The sequence below is a fragment of the Saccostrea cucullata genome, unplaced genomic scaffold (assembly GCF_032062105.1).
Source record: "Saccostrea cucullata isolate Sc308-1 unplaced genomic scaffold, CSIRO_AGI_Scuc_v1 ctg23770, whole genome shotgun sequence".
Taxonomy (NCBI): Eukaryota; Metazoa; Mollusca; class Bivalvia; order Ostreida; family Ostreidae; genus Saccostrea; species Saccostrea cuccullata.
The window spans coordinates 860-12,985 of record NW_026941147.1 but is presented as its reverse complement, the minus strand read 5'-3'; the positions used below and the strand labels follow the sequence as shown (position 1 = coordinate 12,985).

The window sequence follows — 12,126 nt, the reverse complement described above, 5'->3', positions numbered from 1 at the left end:
CATAATTAAAACGATTTTAGATACTGTATACAGGGAAATTTTCACCCCCGTTTTATTTTCGCCCCTTTCGTCCTCTTCCTGATTGGGCGAATTTAAAAAGGTGCGAATTCAAATTACACAGCATAATTTCTTAAACAAAACTATGACTGGGCGAATTTAAAACGGGGCAAAATAGTTCGAAATGGCAAAAGGGCGAAAATAACACGGGGCGAAAATAACCCTGTATACAGTAATGCAAGAAGGATTACATATTACATTGTAAAAATTTCTAAAGTCCATAAAGATCGAAAGCGTGAAATAACAAGACCAATGATAAAATATGTGAATATTTTTCGGAGTCATTGCTATTATCAACTCTTCGAACATCAAAAAGTGATGACAAAATAATGAAATTTCACGGAAATATGTTTTAAAATTACGCATGCCATTATCATTGTAATTGAAATGTCTGGAAAGAAAAGTAAGAGTGATCATCCTCCATAACAAGTATAATGGGTGATAATTAAATGCTTTAATAAGTACGAGGTTTATTCGAAAATTTCGTGGACAATTTCAATCTTCGTTTTATTACTCACGAGAAATTTTAAATAAGCACAATATAATATGTAAAAGTAATTTTTTTGATGAGTGAAGTTTCTTATCATTATATATATTTTACGGAAATCAATTTACTCTTCATTTTAAAATCAACATGTTTTGTACCCGTAGAGCACACTTATATGTAAAGGCATTGTAATGTCAAAACATAGCGTCAAGATTTTTTAAAGATGAATTATCCCTATATATTTCCCACAGTATAATCCAATGCCCACTCGTTAATTCCTTTTTGAGAATTGCTCTCCTTGTATAATTTCGTTCGAAAAGGTTTTTATTTCTTTAATTTAATTCTGCTTTCACGGGATAAGCAACTCTGAAGCGCCTGTGTCTTTCCTTGACGTACCGACGTTTTAAAGTTTTGTACAGGATCTTACAGTTAAACCGTTTCTTCATAGATTGTCTATGTCACTCAAATACTGCCTCTACTTTTTGTACATATATGCACAACTCACTTCTGACATATTTTTTGATTCCTCCGACATTTTTAGAATTTATTGAAAATATTTCCTAAGTAAATACAGAATTGCATATCCATCTTCTGCTTCGTGATGTTCTATAACGTCATCTTTTTTTAATTCTATTCTTAACTACAGTGGACCTTCAGATATCTGGACGCCAGATATCCGGATGCTTCAGTATCCGGACGAATTTTCATCGGAACGAAATTTTTAAATGTTATTTTGTCTTGTTTAACTGGTGTTTCAGATATCCGGATGCTTCACATATCCGGACAAATTGACTGGGAACCAATGCGTCCGGATAAATGAGGGTCCACTGTATTCTTAATTTAAATTTCTAGGGTGTTTTTTTTTTTCATTTTTTACACCATTTTGTAGATAATATGACCACATACATCATTTAGTGTATTGTCTGTAATTTACTTCCTTTTGAGCTGTTACGCGATCCGATTTTTGCATTTTTAAAATCTGGATAAGTTTTGAATTAATCATGATATTAAAAAATAATTAATACAAATCATTTGGATTTACTGTCAAAATATGAAAACAAAATTTGAATACTAATAACATATGAAGTCAAATAAAGAAAATATGATAGAAGTTCACGAAGTTTTCGAACATCGCTATTAAACTGTATTTAAAGGAACATGGACACAGTTTCAGCTGATAATTTTCAAATTTATTTTTCATTTTTACACATATAAAACTAAGGTCCTTTTAATGATTGTCAAAAAATTGAGCTTCAGTTGTCGAGATACAGGATAATTAGAGCACCAGCCCTTTTTTATGTTAACATGGTCCGTGTCATGTTTCTTTTTGATAATATAATATACCCCCGGTATTAATATGTGTTTGTCCAAAGCAGATTTTTTTCAATAAAAAGGTTAATTCTAAATACGATTAACAATTTTATCTCAGATAATTCAATTTATGCCGCTATGTGAAATCTGTTCAATTTTACACCTTTGGATAATTGCGCATATCCCTGCGCACTCTGCCGGAAATGCGCCCTTATCGAGTTATCGCAGACGCAATTATTATATACTAGTAACCTTTTATTGCGAAACGCCTCCAAGGATTTACTCATTTATTTTATATTTTATGCATATTTACATTTACTCTGGTATGTTCACTGCATGTAAATTTCTAGTCAGTCTCAGGGGGATCACACTTGTACCTTTCACCTATGTACATGTATCCTGTATTGTTTAATATTAGGTGAACCCACTTTATGATTTGTTGTACAGTTTTAAATTACTTTATGTCATTCAATTACATGACATAATCGACAAAACTGTGTTTGTTTTTTTTTTTTATATTGCACTATCAGGCGGATATTTCTCATAGAAGGCATGAAGACGACGTTTGTTGTGATTTGCTGTACATGTTCACTGTGAAGAACTTTCAGTTCTATATAATTATATATAGTTTGTGAATCAGCAAATGATTTCAAGTTTTTGCTGATCATTTCATGATGTCTTAGTTGTGAATTGTAAAAATTCAATTTAAACTGTCTTCATGTCCCTTTTTTTTTTAAAAACCAACGAGTCATTTTAATTTTTTTTAAATGTTAATTTCAAAGTTCAGTGCTTCCATTTTTATTTTAAAATAAGAAACTCATATGATTCATGCAATAATAATGTCGACATTTCTACACGAAATATAATTATGTTTGAATTTGAAAACTTGTATGAATAATTCATTATTTAATGTGTTTCCTAATATCCCAAAAGAGCACTCATGTTATTGGAACAATGCCTTACTGACTTAGAGTTTAGTCCAGGTAAAGTTAAACTTCTTTGTCATTGACAGCCATATATCATTTCGACTTGCAAATGGCAACGCAATATTTTTTTCTTTTTATAATTAGGTCAGTGAAACACATTTTTATCAGTTATTCTTTGTCCTGGTTTCAAAACGTTTTTAGCTCACCTCAACGAAGTTGGGGGAGCTTATGTAATACCCTCGGCGTCGGCGTCGGTGTCGGTGTCGGCGTCGGCGTCCCAGGTTAAGGTTAAGTTTTTTGGAGCAGTTTTCTTTTTAAGTACTTCTATGTCCTATATTGATTAGACATGCATGGAAGATGCTTCTAGTGTGTTTCATTGTACCAGTCAAAGTTTCCGATGCTGCAATTTCTGCAAAGGAATGACCAGGTTAATGTTTTTGGAGCAGGTTAACATTTTTGGTGCAGTTTTTGGTGTACGTCTCATTTCAAAGGAACTGTTAGCCCTATGTTGACCGAACTTGCATGGATGATACATGTAAGGATGCAAATTACCAGGCTTGCTTCGGATGCTGAATCTGACTTACATTTTCCGGTTGAGTGAACAGGTTAATGTTTTTGGTGCAGGTCTCATTTCCAAGTAACTATAAGCCCTATGTTGACCAAACTTGCATGGATGATGCATCTAAGGATGCACATTACCAGGCTTGCTTCAGATGCTGAATCTGACCTTCATTTTCTTGTTGAGTGAACAGGTTAAAGTTTTTGGTGCAGATTTCATTTCCAAGATAATATGAGCCCTATGTTGACCAAACGTACATGGATGGTACATCTTAGGATGCATACTACCAAACTTGCTTCGGATGCTGAATCTGACCTACATTTTCTAGATGAGTGAACATCCTAAACATTTTTGGTGCAGGTTTCATTTCCAAGTTACAATGAGCCTTATAATGACTAAACTTGCATGGAATGATACATCTTAGGATGCATACTACCAGACTTGCTTCGTATGCTGAATCTGACCTACATTTTTTTCTGGATGAGTGAAGAGGTTAAATTTTTATGCAGGTTTCATTTCTAAGTAACTATTAGCCCTATGTTGTGCAAACTTGCATGGATGATACATCTTAGGATGCACACTAATGGACTTGCTCCAGATGCTGAATTCAACATACATTTTCCAGATAATGGACCAGGAAGAAGTTATGGGTGCAGGTCTATTACCAATAACTATAAGGCTTATATAAACCAAACTTGCCCAAATGATGCATCAAGGGATGAAAACTCTCAAACTTGATGCTGGATTTTAATCACATTTTTGTGATGAAGAACTAGTTTGAAGTTTTTATATGCGTCTATTCCAAAGCATCAGATCAAAATTGCATAAATTTCGCATTTACTTTTGGATGTACACTTTTTGTTGGGTAATTGTGTGACTTTGCCTTAAAGACAACATTCGTTGAGGTGAGCTCTGTAATCTCTGATTACCTATGTTTTTTCTTTTGAAATATAATTAGACTATCCTTGCGAATAGTTGATGAGAGTATAGTATATGGAAAGAGATATATGCATAAAACTATGTGAATTGTACAGGCAGTGTAACATTGCAAACTCTTTACATCTATTTATTTTATGTTATATATACTGTGTTGTAGCGACCTTGTTGTATATATTGTGTTGACATGTATATTTAGGAATTCTTGTTCTCCATAAATGTGATTTTTTTTAAAAAGTTCAATTCCAAGGTAAAAAATTCCCACGAATGAGGATTTATTTTTCTTTTAATTTTATGCAATATTTCTTTTTACAGATAACTTAAATCTTTGGTGAATATCGGAAATATGTATATATATATAGTGACGTTAGTTGTTGCCAATTTCATTCTATTTTTATATGACGACACTTGTTAAAATGTGTGACTGAAAGCCGTTAAAACATTCAAGGTCACGCAAGGGTAGTTTTATCTATAAATAGATTAAGAACAAAATAATACAAATGTCGCATTTAGTCACTTACATCACAACACAGTTCTGTCTCCATGGTAACTCTTTCTTTTCAGTCATACGCAGTGCAATCACTGTTGATTTGCTCAGAAATAGAACTTAAAAGAAACATGTTATTACTTTAGAAAGATTAGAAGGTGGGACATTTCACGATTTACGTTTTTTTGTGTGGAATTCTTTGATGGGTCAAAGGAAGAGTATTATAATGCTATTTTGGCATTGAAATAATCATATTCTCTTTTCCCATGATGCTTTTAATTCTTACATTGCAGGTAGCTCCTACATTTGAAGTGTAACGCCATTGATGTACATCGTAGTTTTTGAGTTATTTGACTTTGTTTATGTACATTACATCATACATGTTTACATGGGATAAACGACCAATGTCACTTCCTTTGTTGTGCTCATGTGTATGACCCCTTTTTGAGTTATCTGTACCAAGAGTTTTCTTAGGCTTTATAATGTCCCAGTGACACTATAAATGACATTAATAATTTCATTGAGCGTTGAAATTGCAAATAATCCTGTTGAAGACCAATACCCCGCCTACATTTGAAATAACTCTAAGAACTTTAATCACTTGATCGCTGTTCCATTCACTAGGATTTATAACTTCTTGTGTAATTGTAGCTGAGAAATACACCCTTTTACTTGTTTCTGAAATAAAAATGACCCGTTTAAAGCAAAAGCATCAACATGTTAATGAACAGGATAAAAACAAACCAAAATAATCTACATAACAACTTATCTGCAACCTATCTGCAATTGGGATATTTTCCTAGAAATTGCCTGTTGTTGGCCGATTATTTCTGTCATGGTAAAACGCAGGTCTCTTTCTGTTTTGCTAGAGGAATCTTAAAAAAACCTTTCTAATAGCACATGAAAGTAATCTCATTGATTTGGACATACATACTATTTTTCTGACATATTTTCTATATATTTATGAAGTTATGAATAGTCATAATTTGAATAGAATAGAATATAGAGAATATGTCGGAAAAACAATATGATTGATTACTTAAGTGTATTCGTCGCGGTATGATAAGAAAAAGAAAACAATTATAAAATAATATAAAGTTTTTTTGTCGAAGTTGCTTTTCCACTCATGTTCTACTATAAAAATGTAAGTGTTTGGGGGTTTGAATATAGGAATTAAATAATGTCCGGAAGGTGTTTGAAATTACATTTTGTCTTTTTTGGTATACAATATCTATATAAACAAATAACTAAACTAAACACACATATATTTGCTATATCCAACTACAATATGGGCAATTGTTCGAGGTGAGGACAAAATTAAGGAAAATACTTGCATTCTGCTATAGGAGTATAAAAAATATCAGATACAATATGTAAAATAATCTATAACTTCATTCACTTCAAATATTTTGTCAAGCTTTATACATGTTACACGTCTACCTTTAGTAACTTGACATTCCTTTTTCAATGAGACACAACAGAAGTAAGATTTTCTTGTTTCTGACGGATGCTCAACGCACCAGAAGCAATAATGGACACGGACATAACAGAAAAGCATTATATATATTTTGATCATTTTGGGATTTCTGCTCAACTTTGAACACGACCGACTGCCTTTCCTGATTCAGAGTGTTCTGTAAATTAGAAACTAGACAGGGGTTCCTATATCTATGCGAAAATTGTAAATATTATATAAGAAGATTATTTTCGTAATTTTCATTGGCTGTAAGGACATCACGTACGTAAAATTCCTCCTTTTTGTGATATGGACGCGAAAGCCCGTCGGCAGAAAATGATATCACACGACACAGCGTTCGGTTGTACCGACACAGTGTTCGGTTGAACTGAAGTCCATAATTGTATAATAAAAGGACGTAATAGTAAAACATTTAATCAATATAATGTTGCCTTTGGTTATTAGTAATTACCGGAATTAATGTGGCAGATGTTGCAGAAAAAATCATATAAATATTTATGATGTTATTTAAACTTTCTGCAATTGCTACAATGTTTAACCTAATAAAAATACAACGTTAATTAGGGTTTACTATCGTTAACTGTTGTAAACTATAGTAAATCAAAGTTTCAAAGTGATCACAATTGTTAATCAAAGTTTTCAAAGAAATCACTATTATTGATAATATAAGTTTACTAAGTGATTACTATAGTTAATCAAAGTTTACAAAGCGATTTCTATTGTGTCATATTAATAACTATAATAGTAATTCAAAGTTTTGAAAGTTATCACAAAAGTGAATCACGGTTTTTGCCGTAGTAAATGAAAGTTTTCATAGTGATAAGTATCGTAAATCAAAGTTTTGATAGCTATCAATTTAGTTAGTCAAAATGTCAAAGTTATCACTAAAGGAAATAAATGCTTTCATATTTTCAAAATTTTCATTATAGTTGACTATAGTTAATTCTAGTATTCATTGCTAGGGTATTTCTAAATAACTAACAAAAACATTTGATTGTTTATATCCATACATAATTATATCTATATAAAGTCACCTATAGTACGAACATGTACTTTAAATATTATACATCTGATGCAGTAAAACCTGTCTACCGACAAGTACTGGGAGACAAATATGTAGTCGAATTAGAAAGTGTGCCGGATTGCAAAGTGTAAAATAATAAAGGAATTCTACATATGAATTTACATGTACATTATGACGGATTGCGCTGGTGTTGGATGGGACATTTTTCACTTTTTAAACATCACTGAGTATTTTATTGATTGAAAAGCCATCGTGCAAGAAATTTATACAGCTGGCTTGCTCAGTGGTGTTAGGTGACTGATGAAAATCAATCATTTTTATTAGAATTATATTGCAAACTTTTGCACAAGGCCTTGGGTCTTCTTACACGACACCAATGACTTTTTTTCGTTGCATTGGACTCCTTATCATATTGTTTGTTGCCCTACATGCAAATGACAAACCAAGGACATTATAAAGTTGTGAACTGCATTGATGTTATAGGTAATGATTCTTAAGATACGGGAAAAACATTATTTATGTTTTGAAATGTGCAGATATTATATATTTTTAATGAAGAGAAATCATTAAGTAGAAAAACAGGTATGTATATTTATTTTTTTTAAAAAGCAATTTGATAATTGATTTGATAATCTTGTCTTTTCATGAAGACAAGTTAAACAAAATCTGAAAGAAAACCTTCATTTGAACGTTTTTGGGGTAGAATATTACGTTTGTGAAGAATGGGGAATCACCAAAATTTCATTCCTTTGTGATAAATACTTTTATTGCCTTTTTAAGCAAAAAATATATGGTGACTGTTCAGAAGTTAATTTAGTTTAAACGTTTACTATACATGAAAAATTAATTTCACGAAAATAAGCTAGCACATAAAGAAAAAAATCTCTATATTATTGGAAAATTGCAAAAGATCTGGTAAATTATACATTTTTACATATATGTTATTTAACCAGGCGAATTCCAAAGAATTATCATTATACTGTAGTTCATTTTAAGTCATGTCAGCCGTAGACTTTTTCTGTTCCTCGGACATGAAACGTCACACAAAATTGATGTGGTACAGGATCGGGCTTAATGATACTTCCTTGGAGTTCACCGGTTCACATCTCTTTTAGCTGTAAGGGGCGTGTTTGTGTGGACGGTCATCAGCCATTGCAGTTCGCGACACAAAACTAACACAGTGCGTCTATGGAATAAACAGATCCTCATAGGAACATAAAAGAAATATTGATGGGGTTTTCAATACTAAGAAAAAATAATTCTCGAAACTCGTATCAACCGATGAAAATTCTTTCAAAACACAGATTTGAAACACTTTTTCTGTTTTACGCTATATTCAATTTTTTTTTACTTCAGAAACAACATTTCATATCAATCATCCGTATGACGATTTGATATTCAAAAATCTGCAAAATGTCCTGGCAATATGCAGATCTACACACTGTGTTCTACATATCTACAACGTTTGTAGAAATTTTGTGCAGCGGTTTAAGAAAAGGTGCGCTGACAAAATAACAAACAAACAAAAACAAACAAGCAACAAAACATGAAGGACAAACTGACTGACATCTTACGTACTGTGTGACGAATTGGTCAAAAACATTATACCCAAAGCAAGTTGTTGAGTGGGGTATAACGAGAGAATTTTTTAAAATTCATATTGATAACCTAATGTAAATTGTTCGTCATAAATTTTGTAAAAAGGCACCGACTTTAACAGCCATATATGCCATCTACTCAAGATTATCGATTGCTAGTTACAAATATAACATTGAAAATCAGTATATAAAATGCACAAATATGTAGCACAACACATATTAACGTAACCGTATGTATATACATATTTGAATTCTTTTGACGTCGACAACTTCTTTATTTATCTTTTATAACGATTTTTTAGAGATTTTTTTTTCGGTATCAAAGACCTGAACGTGTATGCCTAGGTCCATTTCAGTCGATGGTTGAGAGACCAACTTATTTTTAGTATCGTTGACTGCAGACTCGATCGATCGACAAAAATATATCGAGCTACGCATAGGTGTATTAAATATTCAATGATTGCTCTAAATGATGAAATCAGCGACAAATCGTTTTTGTTTGTATGTAGTCTCTCTCGAGAATTTTTTTTTTGATAAATAGGGACGCCACCATTTACCGTCGGAGAGCTGCAAATGTTTTGTTTAAGGTCATTGAGCAGTGAGAGGCTTTTTTCGTGTCAGCACCTCGATTTATGTGGTCTCATCCGAAGAACTGGTCTCTACGTCCCACAGTTTGGATTCAAACCTGCAACTTAAGGATTATATCCTTACCTCGCGACTCTAGAGCCTATACCAAAAAGTTATAACTGTATCCAACAAATAAAAAAAAATGATCGACCGATAAAAAAATTGGGAACAGTCAACTGTTAAGGGGTACCGACCCTCTGTTAAGATAGATTACTTTTAAAGTACAAATTATATTTAGAGTACGAGTTTTCTACTGTATCAGAGATACAGGGCGGGGCTTAAGGCGAGAGCGACAGCTCGAGCCGGGCCCCGCCCTGTATCTCTGAGACAGTAGAAAACGAGTACTCTAAATGACTTGTGACACGACCCCTAAATGAAGTTAGTGTTTTAAAATGCTTCCTCGATAGAACAAACCAATCAGATTACGGTATTTCACTGTTCAGCCAATCAGATTACTTCATTGTTGAATATATAACAAAAGTTGAGAGAGCGCGCTAAAACTGTAGCATTGCGATGGAACATGTGGACGCGTTTGGAGAATTTGAGCTGGGGAGCGATTTTGATTTATTAGACTTTCCGTGTTTAGATGAATTCCTAATCAACGAAATCGATGATATAACATTATCTCAAGTTTGTGAGATGATAGAATTCGAAAACGCGGTATATGAAGGATTGATGGACCTCTCCCTATCCCCTGTGCCTGGCAATGACAATAGCTCATTGATGGAAATCGAAAACAAAGACATTGATTTGAGGGAAAGTCGGTTTGCTCAACCGGTGAGTGATATTGATATTAAGAATCTGATAAAAGACCAAGAAAATGTAAATACTAAAAACAACACCAAATGGGCAATGAACCTATTTAAGAAATGGCGGGCTAGTCGAGGAGCTGACATTCCCGAGCTTAACTACATGACTGCAGAACAGATGAATTTCTGGTTAGCACGAATCGTAATGGAAGCCCGTAAGAAAGATGGTACAGAATATCCACCCCGATCAATCTACTTGATTTTGTGCGGACTGTTGCGATTTTTGAAGGACAATGGAGTACAGGACAAGAATTTCCTCGATGAGTCTAACGGAGAATTTGCAGAATTCCGGAAATTAGTTGACACAAGGATGAAATCCCTTATCGACAAAGGACTGGGATGTGATATAAAGCAGGCGGACCCTATTCTCCCCCAAGATGAGGAAACCCTGTGGCAAAAGAGCGTGTTTGGAAGGGAAACCTCAGAGCAGTTGCAACATACCGTATTTTTTTTATGCCTGTAAACTCTTTGGATTACGAGGATACGACGAACACCAGAGTTTACAGTGCGAGCAGTTCAAAATCGGAGAGGACGGTGCTGGACGATACATCCAGTTTGCTGGGAGAGCCACAAAAACCTATAAAGGCGGCTTAGGACATCTGAATGTGCAGTCAAAAAACCTGAAGCACCATTCTCACCCTGGTAAGTACATGTACTGTATTTATTTACTGTATGTGTATTTGTATTTGAGATGTAATTAATTTTGGTCGAGATGAATGCAAATTAAGTTAATTGATATAATATAGGCCTAGTGTAATATTTATAGTTGTAACTGTTAGTTGACCCCTTCCCCTCACTTTACACCCAAACATTCAAAGAAATGTACATACTGTAGTTAACTCCCTTTTATTTATTGAAGGCGATCGCTGTATGGTTGACTACTTTGAGCTGTATTTAGAGTCTCTGGGGAATACGGGTGCATTCTACAGACGGCCATTACCTCCCACACACGAAGTTCAGATACGTTTCGGTCAACAATTGGTTGGAGTAAACAAGCTGAAATCATTTATAAAAACAATCGCTGAAAAGGGTGGACTGAAGGGAAATTTTAGTAACCATAGTGATAAACGTACTTGCACCACGCCGTTGTACATGAGTGGAATTTCAGAGCAAGAAATCATGCGACGCACGGGGCCTAGATCTGAGAAAAGTGTAAGAAAGTATAAGCGAAGTAGTGAAGAGATAGATGTTGCGGTGTTGAAAGTTTTGGATCCCCCCCAGAATAAGTCCGTATGTGTAAAATCTGAAAATGATGTTGAGCCCCCAAGAAAAAAGGTGAAATGTGAAAGTTCCAGAGGCTCAGAGGAATATCATTCCGGTTCGAGGGAATTTCGTGTTCTGGAAGATCTTACCAATTCAAACAATAAGGCAGTTTTTGCTAATTGTAGCTTTAATTTTAGCATTGGCAATTAAGCGGATTTTTACAATGTAATTTTTTTTACATTGTTAAAAAAAAGTGTTTGAAAAAATTTATGTTGCTTAAGATTCTGTTTAAAAAAAAAACTTTGAAAAATTGATGCTGCTTCAGATTTGTTAAAAAAAAACTGTTTGAAAAATTGATGTTGCTTCAGATTCTGTAAAAAAAAAAAAAACTGTTTGAAAAATTGATGTTGCTTCAGATTATGTTGAATTTCATGCCAGATAGCTGCATTAAACATTTTAAAATTTACATAGGTCTCTTTCTTTGCAATTTACTTGATATGTTGGCGGTGATCCAAATATTGTTCGTGCTGTATCAGGGATATTTTGCAGATACAGTGCACTTTTGTCCTCATTTGCATAAAACACGCCCCTCAAAAGTGTACTGTATCACAGTTACAGCACAGTC

At 33.6% G+C, this 12,126-nt stretch overlaps 1 pseudogene; it reads left to right on the top strand.

Annotated features, from left to right (window-relative positions):
• Positions 1–9,858: 9,858 nt before the first annotated feature.
• On the top strand, positions 9,859–11,573 carry LOC134257303 (uncharacterized; annotated as a pseudogene).
• Positions 11,574–12,126: the final 553 nt, after the last annotated feature.